This window comes from Condylostylus longicornis, unplaced genomic scaffold (genome assembly GCF_029603195.1).
Source record: "Condylostylus longicornis isolate FDR11 unplaced genomic scaffold, ASM2960319v2 ptg000135l, whole genome shotgun sequence".
In the NCBI taxonomy this organism is placed as follows: domain Eukaryota; kingdom Metazoa; phylum Arthropoda; class Insecta; order Diptera; family Dolichopodidae; genus Condylostylus; species Condylostylus longicornis.
This window is the reverse complement of record NW_026578103.1, coordinates 11,047,597-11,062,147: the sequence shown is the minus strand read 5'-3', so window position 1 is coordinate 11,062,147 and position 14,551 is coordinate 11,047,597. Positions and strand designations below refer to the sequence as shown.

General features: G+C 23.3%; 1 protein-coding gene across 1 annotated transcript in view; it reads left to right on the top strand.

Annotated features, from left to right (window-relative positions):
* The first annotated feature begins 6,878 nt into the window (after positions 1 to 6,878).
* LOC129615171 (transcription factor SPT20 homolog) overlaps positions 6,879 to 14,551 on the top strand; it is a 130,528-nt gene continuing 122,855 nt past the window's right edge. Inside the window, exon 1 of the mRNA XM_055530268.1 lies at positions 6,879 to 6,929. The gene's annotated coding sequence lies outside the window, so the exon portion shown is untranslated. The remainder of the gene's footprint in view (positions 6,930 to 14,551) is intronic.

The window sequence follows — 14,551 nt, the reverse complement described above, 5'->3', positions numbered from 1 at the left end:
TTTTAAATTCTTCAAACGCAGAATAGTAATTGCCGGGCCTTTCCAGCGCGGCACAGCATAGGTGAGCATGAAACTGAAAAAAATGTCCCTCAAAATTTGCCGTTATCTACAGCGCGTATTTTTTTAATTTTTGATATCGGCTTTTATCTGGACCGTAAATTTCAGAAGTTTGAAATTTAAATAGCAGCTCTTAGAAACTAAAAAATAGTTTATTTCGTTAGAAGAACATTATTTTCCATCCCCACTTTTTTCCAAACTATCGTCACTCGAAATTCGTAAATTTAATTTTTTGGTGCTGTATACATATTTCCAAAACTGCGAGTTTTTTCGAATTTCAATTAAAGCAAAAATATAACGGTATATTAAAGAAATGAGATTATTTTTCTTAACTCGCTTATTTAACCATTATGTTAACGTTTCGACACCAATATCGCCAATTACATGTTAAATATTGCAAAACTGCAGTCGATGTTGGGATTAATACAATTAGTCAAAACATAATGCACAAAATTGGGTGTCGCCGTTCGCCCATATGTTCGAGTGTCTGTTTGTAAAACCTTTATACCATTTCAATATTTCAGATATTGATGAATAATTTGTTTCGTTCGAAGAAAGATTTGATCGACCTCTACCCGGTTCTAATTTTCCAGAACTGCCAGCTTTTGCAAATTATCATAAAGCTACCTGTAAATTTATTACCTTATTACCTACTAAATTAATCGCCGAATTCGACCATTTTATCAACCCCTTTCTAAATTCTTGTTCTTTCCCCGAAAAATATACAATAATTTTTTATTACGAGCTGGCTATGAAGCAATTTTTAAAAATAATTTAAGTATGTTTTTTAAATTTAATTGTTCGAGGAAAATTTTGCATTTTAAAAACCAATATTGGTTTTCCCAATTTTCCATTAGTGAAAAATAATTAATTCCATTAGTGAAAGTTAAAACTGGTGACAAATTTTTGAGAGAAAATAATAAATGAAATAATTATAATTATAAATATTTTAATGAAATAATTCGGGGATCTTAATAAAAATTCTTGATAACTATTTTCTCAACACCATTAAATTAACCTTGTTATAATGTAGCTGCAAAACATTTATTTAATAATTTCTTAATAAAAAGCTTACGTGTTACGTGAAAATTAGTTAAACTCGATTAGCAATACTATTTTAGAATAGCTTTTAAAATATTTTGAAAATATTTTCAATCCCTTCTTATCTTGAAAATTACTGACTGTGAGACATTCTAAAAAATTTAACATTTATTTTTTGTTAAATGGTCAATTGTATAGAATACTTTTAGGAAAATTGATTTGTGATCAATATTTTCTGAGATATGTAAAACCTAAAGTTAAAGATGTTAGGTAAAGAAGAGTTAATAAAAATTTTTAATTTATTGTTCCGAAATTTCTTCAGCAAGTGATTTTTCTTACTTCATCATTTCGTATAAGTATCCTAAAGTTGACCAGCTTTATCTTATGTTATACAAAATCAACCTTATCTATTCTCATTTATTTTGTTTATATCCTTTTTTAGTGTTTTATTTAAGTTTAGTTCTGTATATGAAAATGATGCGAGTAAAGTTATTTTGAATCATCTGATGGTGATAATTCTTTTTTTTTCAGTATTTTCTTCTTCTCTTTTGCTTATGAGTTATAATATTATTATTATGTATGTATGTTTTGTATATATAGATATTTATGTATTTTTATTAAAACATAATAATGTACTCATTTTGTATATATATATTAAGTGTGTGTTCATGAAGAGTGTTGAAAGTTGAAATTGTTGGTTTTTTGATTATTTTGTGTCGTTTTTCTTTTTCTTTCTTCTTTTGCAATAAAATGTAGTCAGCAAAATAAGAAGAGGAGAAAAAAAAAAGATACATTTTTCTTTCCTCTTCTTCTTACATACAAAAAAAAAAAATTTTTTTTTTGTACTGTTTTTTAAAATCATTCGTGTTCAGATGTTACGAATGAGTAGATCGTGCGGTACAAAGAGCGCAAATTTAATAATAATAATAATAAAAAAGAAAAAAACTTAAGGATTATAATAAATTCAAATTAAAATTAAAATTGGAAAAAAAAAATGTGTTTTTAAGAATTAATCAGAAAAATTGTGTGTGTCAAATTTTGGAGAAAGAGAATAATTAAATAATTAAAAAAAACCAGCAACACAAAACGAAAAATAACAAATTAAAATGAAAAAAATAAAATTTTATATAAAAAAAATTTTTGCATAAAATATGCATATCCTTTGTATATAATATCCTTGCATGCATTATGGATAATTTTCTTATTTCATAACAATTAATTTTAATATTGTTACTACAAAAAAATTGTATCTAGTGCTACAAAATTTTATTTTTAATTTAATTAAATAAATTTTCAATGTGTGAAAACAAAATTAAAATTTTTAATTAAAAGATTTGACTGATTGCATTTTGTAATTTTCACCAACAATAAAATAATTGTATCGTAAAACAAAAATAATCGATATAATTTGATTTAGTTCAACAATTTGGAATTTTGGATAATTTTGTATTTAGGTCTTGTTTTTTCTAATATTATGTAATTTAATCTTTAACTTTGAAGAACAAAAAATAGGAATAGAATTTTATTGTTTAAGTTACATACTTGATTTAGTGATTAACTAAAGTCTTGTTGCTCTATTATATAATAAATTGCTCAGAATTCTATAACAGGGTGGTCTATTTACTGAAAATTGCAAAATGAATTCAATAAATTTAAATTTTTGTTTTTGAAATATTAAAGTGATAATTTTTTTATTATGCTAGAAATTTTCAATATTAAAATTATATTTTTCATAATAACTATCGTGTTGACTAAATTTTTTCCAAAATTTTCGAATTTTTTTTTCGAAATTGAATTTTTTATGCGACTACATAAATTGATGTTATCACTGTAATTTAGTTTATTTTTGGTTGCTAAAAATGTTGAAGTAAAGGCAATAAGAATAAAAATGGAAAGTATTTGACTGAAAGGGAGGGGGGACGGTACTAAATATTTAAATTCTGAAGTCTAATAATTATTTCATTGCATATTTTATTACTTAAAAAAATAATTAATAATATGCACATAAAATTATTTTAAGCACTTAATTTAGGTTAGTTTGTGCTGCTATGTTTCAAGATCTTTAAAAATATATTTTGAGACAACAAATTAAGCCACTGATTTCAATAAAAGTGACAAGTTAAACCAAATTATTTAATTATTTTTCTAATGAAGAATTTTGAAATTTTTTAATTATTTAAAATTCCATGTAATTTCCATGTATACATATAAAATTCATTACAAAATCGCAAAGTTATTTCATATAAAACAACACAGGTCATCTTTTACACATTTGTTGTACACTTGTAAGCTGTGTATGTAAAAAAAGGTGTTTTCAATTCACAAATAATGGTGTTCAATGTTTTTTTTTTCTTGAAATAAAATATTTTTATTGCATTGATTTCGAAATATTTTTATTGCAGATCAAATGTGATCAATTTTATTCGAGTGACTGTTGTCACTATAAAGAGTTAAGTCATTAGCTCATATATTACACTATTTTTCTTACATTTTTATATGTATAACAAATTCTTAGAATTTTTCAATTTATTACTAAATATAAAACAAATATTTTAAGTAATTGTAAACCATTTAAAAGAATTCTACATGAATTCGTTGTGACCGTATTTAAAGTGCTTAAAATATTTTTTACACATATAAAAAATAAAAGTATACTCTAAACGTCTTTTGATTATTTTATTTTCATTTTTTTTATTGTGTTTTTGTTTTTTGTTTTTTTTTTGTATAGAAATGAAAAATACAAATAAATTTTTAAGTGAATCATCCCTCTTCTTTGATATTTAATGCGTATATGTGGTTTTGTTTTTCTTTTTTTTTGTTCTTAACGTTATTTTTTTCTGTCTAGTCACTAAAGTAAACACAAAGAAAATAAAAGTGAAAATAAGAAAGGAAAAAAGGGAAAATAAGAAAAATCAGTTAAAAATAATGTATAGAAAAAAAAAAAAAACAAAAAAAAAAAAACAGTGACATGGAAAATTTATAATTTTGTTTTTCTTTGCTATTTTTTTTTGTTTGTAACTTTTTTTCTTGTATTTGGAAATTTGTTATAATCTTTTAGTCAATTTTGTTATTTTGTTTATCAGATCTTGATTTATTTTTTTTTTTTTTTACACATAAATGTTTATTTAATGTGTTTGTTATGAATTGTTGTTTTTGGTTTTTTTTTTGTCATAGAAGAAAAAAAAATCGAAATTCTTTTCAATAAGTTTGGAAAACAAAGCAAAGTAACAAAACTAAGATGAAGAAAACAAGAAAACAAAAAAAAAATTTTTGGAAAACTTTAATTTTCCAATTTTAACTTTTTACATAAATTTTCTAAAAATTTTTCCCTTTCTTTCGGTATTTTGAAAAGAAAGTTTTGCTCGACAAAAAAATCGAAATTTTTTTGGAAAAATTTGAAAATTATTTTTGTAAAAATGATAGAAAAATAAAATTTCATTTATTCCTTTAAAAGCGCAAGATAAAAATTTTGGACTTTATTCAGCAAAATTAAATTTGGAAAAAAAAAGAATTTCTTTTTTAATTATATTCAATAAGTGCTTGTAAATGATCTTGTGGTGTAATATGAGAAAATGAAAATGAAAATTAAATTAATTGTTATTTTTCAATTTTAAATTAAAATTTTCAATGTAAAATATTTTCTCGTAATATTGCATATTATAGGAATATATGAGTAGGAAACATTTGGATTTCGATGATTTTTAATAAATAATTTTTTATTAACGTCAATGTTACGTGCATTCATTTGCATAGAAAGCTTGTATTGGAAAATAAATTTATAAATATAAATAATAAAATTAATTAAAAAATATTTTAAAAAATTGTAATTTAATAATAATGTAAAATTAGAGTATAAAACACAACATAAAGAACAATTTTGCCGGTAATTTCTTCATAACTCTGCAGCTCAGTTGGTAGAGCGTCCCGCTAAAAAGCAGTAGATCACTGATACGACTTCAGTTCGAGAAGAATTTTTTTTTTAATTTTCCTGCCTTTGCCCGTTTCGTTGATTACGTCATCTATCTGTTCTGCAATTGTTTGAGGAAATTTGCATTAGTAAATTGTTATAAAAATTAATAATAAATCATAAAAAAAAAATAAACAAGTACACGTTCTATTAGTAATGAAATTTTTGTAATTAGCAAACGAAGGTATTAGCTTTTTCATTAATTTTTTCTATTTACTTACAAATTAAAAAAAACTATCATTAACTTTTAACTAACACTTTATGAGTGTGTCAATCGTTTTTAAATAACACATAAAATTGTTAAATATATTTAAAATAATAAAATTAATAAAAATTCCCCTAAAAACACAAAAGCAATCGCTTAAATTAACAATTAATTTTTTAATTTAAAATGAAATTTCACTTTTCATGAACAATTTCCGTGAAAGATTCAGCTCTTATTAATTATAATTATTAATAAAAATTTAATTTGAATAAATGGAATTCACGAGTTTTGTTTTCATATATTTGAAAATAAAATTTCTAATAGAAATTTTTAATTTAAGTATATACAGGCATTCCTCAATTAGTACAAGCTATTTAGTACAATATATGATTTAAAAATGCTTTCAAATATTTTATTACCTCGTTTAGATAATTATTAAGACAGCATGTCGTTATGTGAGTTGTGCCAAAACAATGAATGTGCTTTTCTTGTAAGTTTGGAGTTGAGGATACCAAATTATTTTGTTACAAAAACAATAATCTTCCTTTACTACAAAACTATTATTTTACTTATTCCAAACTGACAATTTTTAAAATTTTCAAACACATTTTCGTATCCTTAACTTGCACAACTTACAAAAACGCACATACATTCATTGTTTTGGCACACATGTAACAATTTTTAAATCTTTTCAACTTTATTTGATTTGAATTTTCTATTGATTCCAAAGTGGAACAGTTTTTAACATATTATTCAAATTCGAAAGTAATTCAAAAATTGTGTGTATTATTTGAAATATACCTGCATATAAAAAATTATCTATGTCCTTTTTGAAATATGTCTTTCGTTTCTATGTATGAAGCCGTAATAAATTTGAAAATTAAATTTCATATATTTTTTCAATGGAATGCAAAGTATTTTTTTGAATAATTTTATTATAAATGAGATATAAAATTTATATGTTTATTATAGAACAATTATAATTAAATATTGAAAATATTTTTTAAGTTTATAACGAGCTTATGAAATATGGTTATGATTTTATAGAAAATTAAAAATTTGATGTGAATTCTAAGTATGATAAAAAATTGAAAACCATAACAATTATTCAAAATATAGCTTTCATATTAGATAAAACGATTCAAGAATAAGATAAGAATACACTTATAAAGAAATAATTGAATAATTTATTAATAATGTTTCATATAATAAAGGATTTTTTAATAATATTTTTAAAATTTAATAATATTTGCCTTGTACAAAATATTTTATGAAGTCTGAAATTAAATTAAATTTATTTTCATTTCATGAGTTTTTCTTCAATTTTAATTTCTAAGAGCTCATAATATTAGAATTTCCTTAATTTTTAATTTTTTAGAAAAAGTGACAATTTGAAAATTTTTTTGCATATTAAGCAAAATTAAGTAAGTTAGTAGAATTGATTATTGAAAATTTATGAATTTCTAAAAAAATTACTTATGATTTAGATTAGTGCAAAAAACATTAATATCAAATTAAATTTTAAAAATTCATAATATTTCTTTATTGAAATATTTTGATATTTCAAAGGAATATCAGGGAACAAAGAATTCAGGAAGAACTGCTGCAAAGGATAATTTTTTTTTCAAAGTTAAAAGGATAAACTCATTTTTAATGAAGGTGAAAAATATTTAATTATATTCAAATTAAATTTATTAATAATTTTTATATTGTTTATGAAAAATTAAAAAAATTAAAAGAATTTGGTAGAATTTTCGAAAAAAATTTATATATTTTTTACAGGTTTCATTTAAAAATATTTAGCGAAGAAAATTTATTTATAGTGCAGTACAATTTTGTAATACAGTACAAATGTAAATGCAGTACATATTTATAATTTCGTCAGTTAAAAAGCAGAAAGCACTAATTGCATTTTTTAGAATTCGGATTTCATAGATGAATTAAATCAGAATAATATAATCTTTGTTGTGGCAAAAAATCTTCCAAATCCAGAATGTAGTTTATAAATCCAGAAATTAAAGAGACCAATCCCATTGCACTAATTGATTAATTTTACAATTTTATGATTATTTCAAATTGAATTTACTCATAACACAGTCTCCTGACTTAATGCTTTCTGCTTTTTAACCGACGATTTATTTTAAATTATTTAATGGCAATTTTGGCTTTTTTTTTACAAGTACGAGTATAATTTTATGAATTGCTTTCAATAAATTTTTTAAATACTGTTTGGATTAGTTTACGTAAATTCCCATTCATTTTTGTATAGCCTCAATTTTTTTAAAAAAAATCCGAAAATGTAAAAGCAGGAACAAAAATTTATAAAATTTTTATATGATGATAACTTATGTTAAATTTTATCACAATTACAAAACTGTTTTAACTCAACTAATTGATTAAAACAAACTATTTGAAGAAAATTTTAAAGTATGATTCAAAACTACTCCCATAATTGTGAGAATGCATTTGAAATGAATTGAAATTATTTGAAAACAAGAGGTATCTGAATTTTGAAAAATATTTATAATTTATGAAATGATACTTCATTCAATGATTCAATCATTCAAATAATTTATATAGAGAATTTTTTTCTGTTAGTCAAATTTAAATTGAAACACACTGTATTCATGACACAACTTATACATTACTCATTTTATATTCAAAATAGCAATCAATCGAAATATCGAATAAATAACAGTTATAACTACGAGATATTATAAATTATGTGATTTTCATTAGCACTTCATTTGTAAGATTATTTTCAAATTTATTTTATTATTTCATATAGCTGCCTACATAGACATAGAATATTAATTGAAAATATAGTTTACAATAAATTCAAAAATAATATTTTTATTATTTTTAATCTAAAATAAGAAGATCAAATTAAAATAATTTATTAAAAATTTCAATTATTTTCATTCATTAGGATTATTATTTAATAAAATTTAATTTTTTTTTTGTTTTACAAAAGAAAAATTTGTTTGAAATTTTAAAGTATTAAATTTCGAAGATTATAAATCTTTAACATTAAATAGAATTATTTATTATAATTATTATTATTCATTTTAATTGAAGTATAATAAATTTTGGTTACAAAAAGACAAAATGTAAGATAATAAAGAATAACAAATTATATTTTGAAAATTACAAATAAAGTTTTTATTGAAATTGTTTGAGTGCATACTTGTAGGCGAATAAATATTTTATTGTTAAATATGTCAAGTATATCTTAAAATAATATTAAAAATTATCTATAATGTGTTAGGGTTTATAATTAAATGAAATATTTCTTAATGTATTGCTAACAAAGCATTTCATATTCAGGACCTCACAATTTGTGTATAAACAATAATTTAGAAATAGAATAGATAAAATGATTATCTTCTTTATTGCATATTCAACTTAAATTTTTAAAAAATTATTTTGCAGTTTTTAAATATATTAATCATTATCAAATCACAAATTATGTCATTGAATATATTAAGGGTCATTCAAAGATTTTAACAAGAGCATTATAGAAAATAAAAAGTAGGGGGTTCTACGCTATTTTGAAGATTATTTTATTGATTATAAAAGGGAGAACCTATTGAAGTATTTTAATTCTTAAAAATAATTTTCTCGCACATTAATTTTTCCAGTATTTATGTAATGCTTTTTATAATATATTTTCTTTTTAAATAATATTAACCGGTATATGACCAATTTAATGAAGTTTAATCAATTTATTTTATTATTTAATTAAGATTTATCAACTCTTAAATGTCTCAGTTTTTAAAATTTTTCATAAACTTTTACGTATTCTAGTTCTAAATAAATATTTTTCGAATTCAATAAATAGCGAATTAATAATTAATTCAATAATTTAGCGAACGCAAAGGTACATGCTATCCGCTTAAGGGTTAATACAAAAATATTATATCCATTTGGGGGTTATTTGGAAACATATCCCTTTACCTTGCACTTGTTAAAATATAGTTTATTCAAAGTAATTATAATTTTTTCATATAATCATGGAATAGTCAAAACAGGTGGACAGGAATTTTTGTTATACCGTTGAAAAATTCTCATTTCTGCCCAGAAAAATATAAGTATGGAATAACAAATAGTTTTCAAGAGCGTGTGAGTTTCTAGCTTTCTGGTAGTGAATATGAAGAAAAATAGGAATATTATTTTGTATTTACTTAAATTCAAGACAAAAGCATGTTGAAGACATCATTGTGTTTCAATGCTATTAGTAAAATAAGGTTTATTAAGAGCACAGTAAATAAGCACTGAGTGATTTTGAACAAGTTTAGAAGATTTTTGCATTAATTAAGGAAACTTAAGAAATTATATTAAATTTTAAAATTCATACTTATCTTAAATAATGACTTACAACTGAATAATGTCTTAAACTTTCCTTCTGGATACAATAATGTGAATGGAAAGTACGTAACATGTCTAAATAATCAAAAAGAAGAAGTTGTTCCCCTATGAAATAAATTTTGTTTTATTGCAAATATTTAATAAATACTCTCGTAATTTATCGTATAAAATACCAGGGTTATATAATATGTGATCTCGATTTTTGCTTTATACAGGCATGGTTTCGATATAAGTTGCATACTATTTCAGCATGTTCTATCATATTGTTAAAAGGATAACAAGTAATATTTAAATTTTTAGCAAGTAACATATTTAAATAATTGCATAAAATTATTTTGAACATAATTGTCTTGATATCTTGAAGACTTCTTCTTCAATAACGGAACTAATTTATTAATTTAGCGAACTATAATTACTTGTCAAGTACTGGGTTAATTATTTTTAAAAAACTAGAGCTATAGTTATAAAAATGTGTAAACAAATCGAAAGAGGCAAACATTAAGTTTAAATAAATTTTTCAATTTTATAAACTCACTTCCTTCCCATTTTGTTTGTTTATTCTTAGCAGAAGAAAAAAAAAACACAAACTTTAAGTGTTTTGCATCAAATAAATTTAAAATTATTTTCGAACATTAATTCTTTAACAATATTATTTATTTAATTCAACCCACCCCTATACCATGAAAATAGAAGAAATATAAAATTTTATTTGTTATATTTGCTTAAAACTTATTTTAATTAATAAAATTTTCAGTAAAGAACTTAAGTAAGCAAGTTTTTATTTTAATTTCTGGTTAAGATACAAAGTTTTCCGAATTTAGTTTCCTTTATATAGCTACATAGTAATACTTTCAAGTGTAAAATAAATTCTAAAAATATAGAAATAAATTTAAACTTTTTAAAGTTAACATGTCATTCTCTTATTAAATTATATAAGAAGTTTCAAATGTAAGTTATTGAGTTGTGTATAATAAAGATCAAATTTATTATAATATTATCAAAGGATTCATTTGAATAGAATGATTTGCTTTTTTAACTTTTATGCTTTTGTAAACATTTGTATATCATGTAAATGTTTATATAGTAATAGCTTTATATCGCGTTCAATGGTATTTCCTGGTAAATTTAAATATTTTTTAGTCATTTAAGATTATGCGCGTATACTAAGAAAATTTGAACTTTTAAAATTCACTTATTAAATTTTGAATATAAAATTATAAAAGGGTAAAATGTGCTTTCACTGTGAAGAAACTGAATGTGTGCATTATGAATTAAATTTGTTATATAAATGAGAAAAAAAATTTTGTATTTGATTAGGAAAAAAAATATTTTTTGGGATTTTTTGATTTAAATAGGATTAACAACACAACAAGTTCGCGTTAGTCATGTTCTCGTTCAATTTAATCCAGGTCAATAACGCACGTAGTAAATATTTTAAAATTTGTTTGCTTAGATATTAAACAATTGAGTTAGAACTAGAGACTTAAATTTCTATAAAATGTCAGAAGTTTTACTTAAGAAATTTTCTTCCATATTAATATTATTTGAAAATTTTTCATTATTTTTTGTAATGATGGTGCTGAACTTATAAATCAAATGACGGCGAACATTTTGTTTTGGTATTTTCATGTCATGAAGTAGCAGTGTTATTATAGGATTTGCATTTATGTCACTAATTTTTTGTATGAAAAAGGATTTTCAAGTAGAACAAAGTTTTTATAAACATTTGATAGAAAATTTTTGAATCTTGAAATCTTTAAAATATGGCAATACAATGCTTTGTTCTCCCATCATACTAACAATTAAATATACGAACATCAATTGTAAAGTTTTAAAAAATTATTAAGAATATGATTGTCGTATTTTACCTAAAAATATTGTTTATTTTCCCAACTCTTCTACAAAAACACAAAAGTTTTTACATACATATTAATATCGACATATATTGTTAATTAATTATACGAACATGTTAAGATTTATGTTATACAGTTTCTTAAAAAGTAAATAATTTCAAGGATATTATTTAATATTTTTAAAGTAACTTCTCTTTTTGAAGTTCTTTTTTAAAAATTCAGTATTAATGTAAATTTTATTTGGTTTATAAGGAAATAAAAATAATCCGGCTTCCCTCTTTTAATAACAAAACAAAAAATTTATTTTAAATATCTTACTTATAAGAGTTTCTCTCAAGGGAGATCTTCTAGAAAATAATATTGAAGAGAAAATTATTAAAGAAAAAAGAGTCTAATATTCGTATATATATATATGTAATATATACGAATATATAAAGAGTATAACATTAAACATATATGTATATATGATATGTGAAAGTTATGCTATACAGAAATTAGCTTAGATTGTAAGAAAAGGGAACAGAAGGATATTTCATATTCATTTTATATTATCGCATTGGTACATACTCAAACACATAATATAAGAAAGTATGTAATTAGCGCTCTCTAAATAATTATCTAAATAATTATTATTTAAAATCTAAGAGTAGGGAATTAGGGAGATTTCTTTTATTTTTATTTTTTGCTTATTCTCATTCCGCTAAATAATATATGCTTATATTCAGTGCCGGGTTTAGCTAAGGCTCTCGACGTTAATATCAAATTGGTAAATAATGAAATTGCTCTAATGACTAATTAGAATAATAAAAAAAAAATCTGATGTGGTCAGCACATAACCGACCGCATTGTGTATTGTCTAGTTAAATGAAAGTGTTACAGAATATTATAAAAATGTCTGTTAAATACTTCTTTCCAATTTTTAGGACATTAGTAAGCTATAGTTAACATGCTTAGAAAAATGTCAATTTGGCTCTTAGTAGAGTTTCGCTTTATGCTACCCGAATTCCCTGAAATGCTCGCCAGTTAGTTTCGGTAACAATCAGAACTCAAATATCAAATTTCAAGAAATTCCATCAATTTGTTCTGTGGATATGGTGAAAAATGTAAAATTGGCCCGCAAATCAGTTCTCGAGCCCTGATCTTTCCAAAAAATTTACATGTTCATTGTTTTAATACGGGGAATTCATATATTAAATTTCAATGAAATCGGTTGATTATTTCTCTTTATATACACAAAAATGTATATTTGGCCCGTAGTAAACGCCCAGTTGCTGATGCCTGAATTCTGCCAAAAGTTAGGAATTTTTGCGTATGATCGAGCAAAGCTTATATATGAAATTTCAAGTAAATCGGTTGAATACTTTCCTCAAAATGGTGAAAAATGTAAAATCGGCCCGCAAACCCGTTTTCGAGCCCTGATCTTTCCAAAAAATTTATATGTTCATTGTTTTAATACGAGGAGTTCATATATTAAATTTCAATGAAATCGGTTGATTATTTCTCTTTATATACACAAAAATGTATATTTGGCCCGTAGTAAACGTCTAGTTGCCGATGCCTGATTTCTTCCAAAACATACGAATTTTTGCGGACGGTCGAGCTGAGCTTATATATAAAATTTCAAGTAAATCGGTTGAATATTTTCTTCAAAATGTTGAAAAATGTAAAACAGGCCCGCTAAAAAGTGCAGTTCCCGAGGCCTGATATATACCAAAAGTTGATCGATCCGTGCCATGGTGGAAACAAACTTACATATAAAATTTCATCAAAATCGGTTCAGCCGAACTTGAGATACACGCGTGCACACACAGACCGACAGACCGACAGACCGACAGACCGACAGGTTGCTAAAAATAGTTTATTTACACTTCCCTACTATGGAGAAGTACGTTCCCACCGAAAACTCGATATGCAAAATTTGTTGCCATCACATAACCTACCTATTGTTTACACAATACGGTCGGTAAAAATTAATCATTACTCAAATATTTTTGTACATAAAATTTTGAAAATACTCGGGTATAGTTTGATTTGAAAAATTTATGAAAGTGCTGCTCATTTAAAATAAATTCTCAAAATATGTAAGGCGTAATATAGCCTTACAATTAATTTCGTCACTAAATTTGATAAAATCAAAGTCGAACAAATACGGAAGAAAATCGAACACAAAATTTTCTTTTTAGTTTTCGAAATTTAATTAAAATTTTTTACAACTTTATTAGCATGAGTTCTTGCTATAGCAAATGTCGGCTCTGTGTTTAGTTTTATATATGTGTTTTCATATTTTTATATACTGTTATATTCTACTGTTTCTTCCTCTTCTGAATTCATTCACAATTTAATTTTTCTTAGGAGTATCGGCCTATCTTGAAATTATTCAATAATTATTAAAAAAAAAATGAGGATTACCATTAACATTTACATAAATAGTGTGGGTATATCTATAATAATTATATGTATTTCGTATGCTACAGAGTTCTTTCAGAATTATATAGAAACATAATTACATTATACACACCCATATATAAATTCAAACTTGAATTCATTAAAAAATGATGAGGAACAATAGCGGACGGGATTATAACATTTTTGTTTTGGTTTAGGAAGGAAGTGAGCCTTTTTGCGAGTATTTAAAATTTTTTTGAATAGAAAAAATATCGTTAGCATTTTAAGTTAACTATTTATATAAATAAATATATTATTTAGTAAAATTTGGCGTTTTTTTTATATCTATTTATATTTTGCACAGAAGAAACATTCAATTTGCCCCGAATTAAAGGAAGCAATTTTAAAAGATTAGATATTTCTGGAATTGTTGGTCGGTTAACATGTATTTGTAAACTTAAAACTGATTGTAATAAACCGTTTTGTTCAGTTAATAAGTTTAAATTCTAATTTTACCATTGTTTTTCACTATGTGTACTAATTAACAAGAGTGAGTAATATAATCATTCCACCTAAATAATTTCAATTAATTAGTAAATTGTTTTGGTTAAATATACTTTTAATTACTTTATTCATTAAAGCTAAAAAAGATAAAAAAAATTGTTTGTGTAAAAA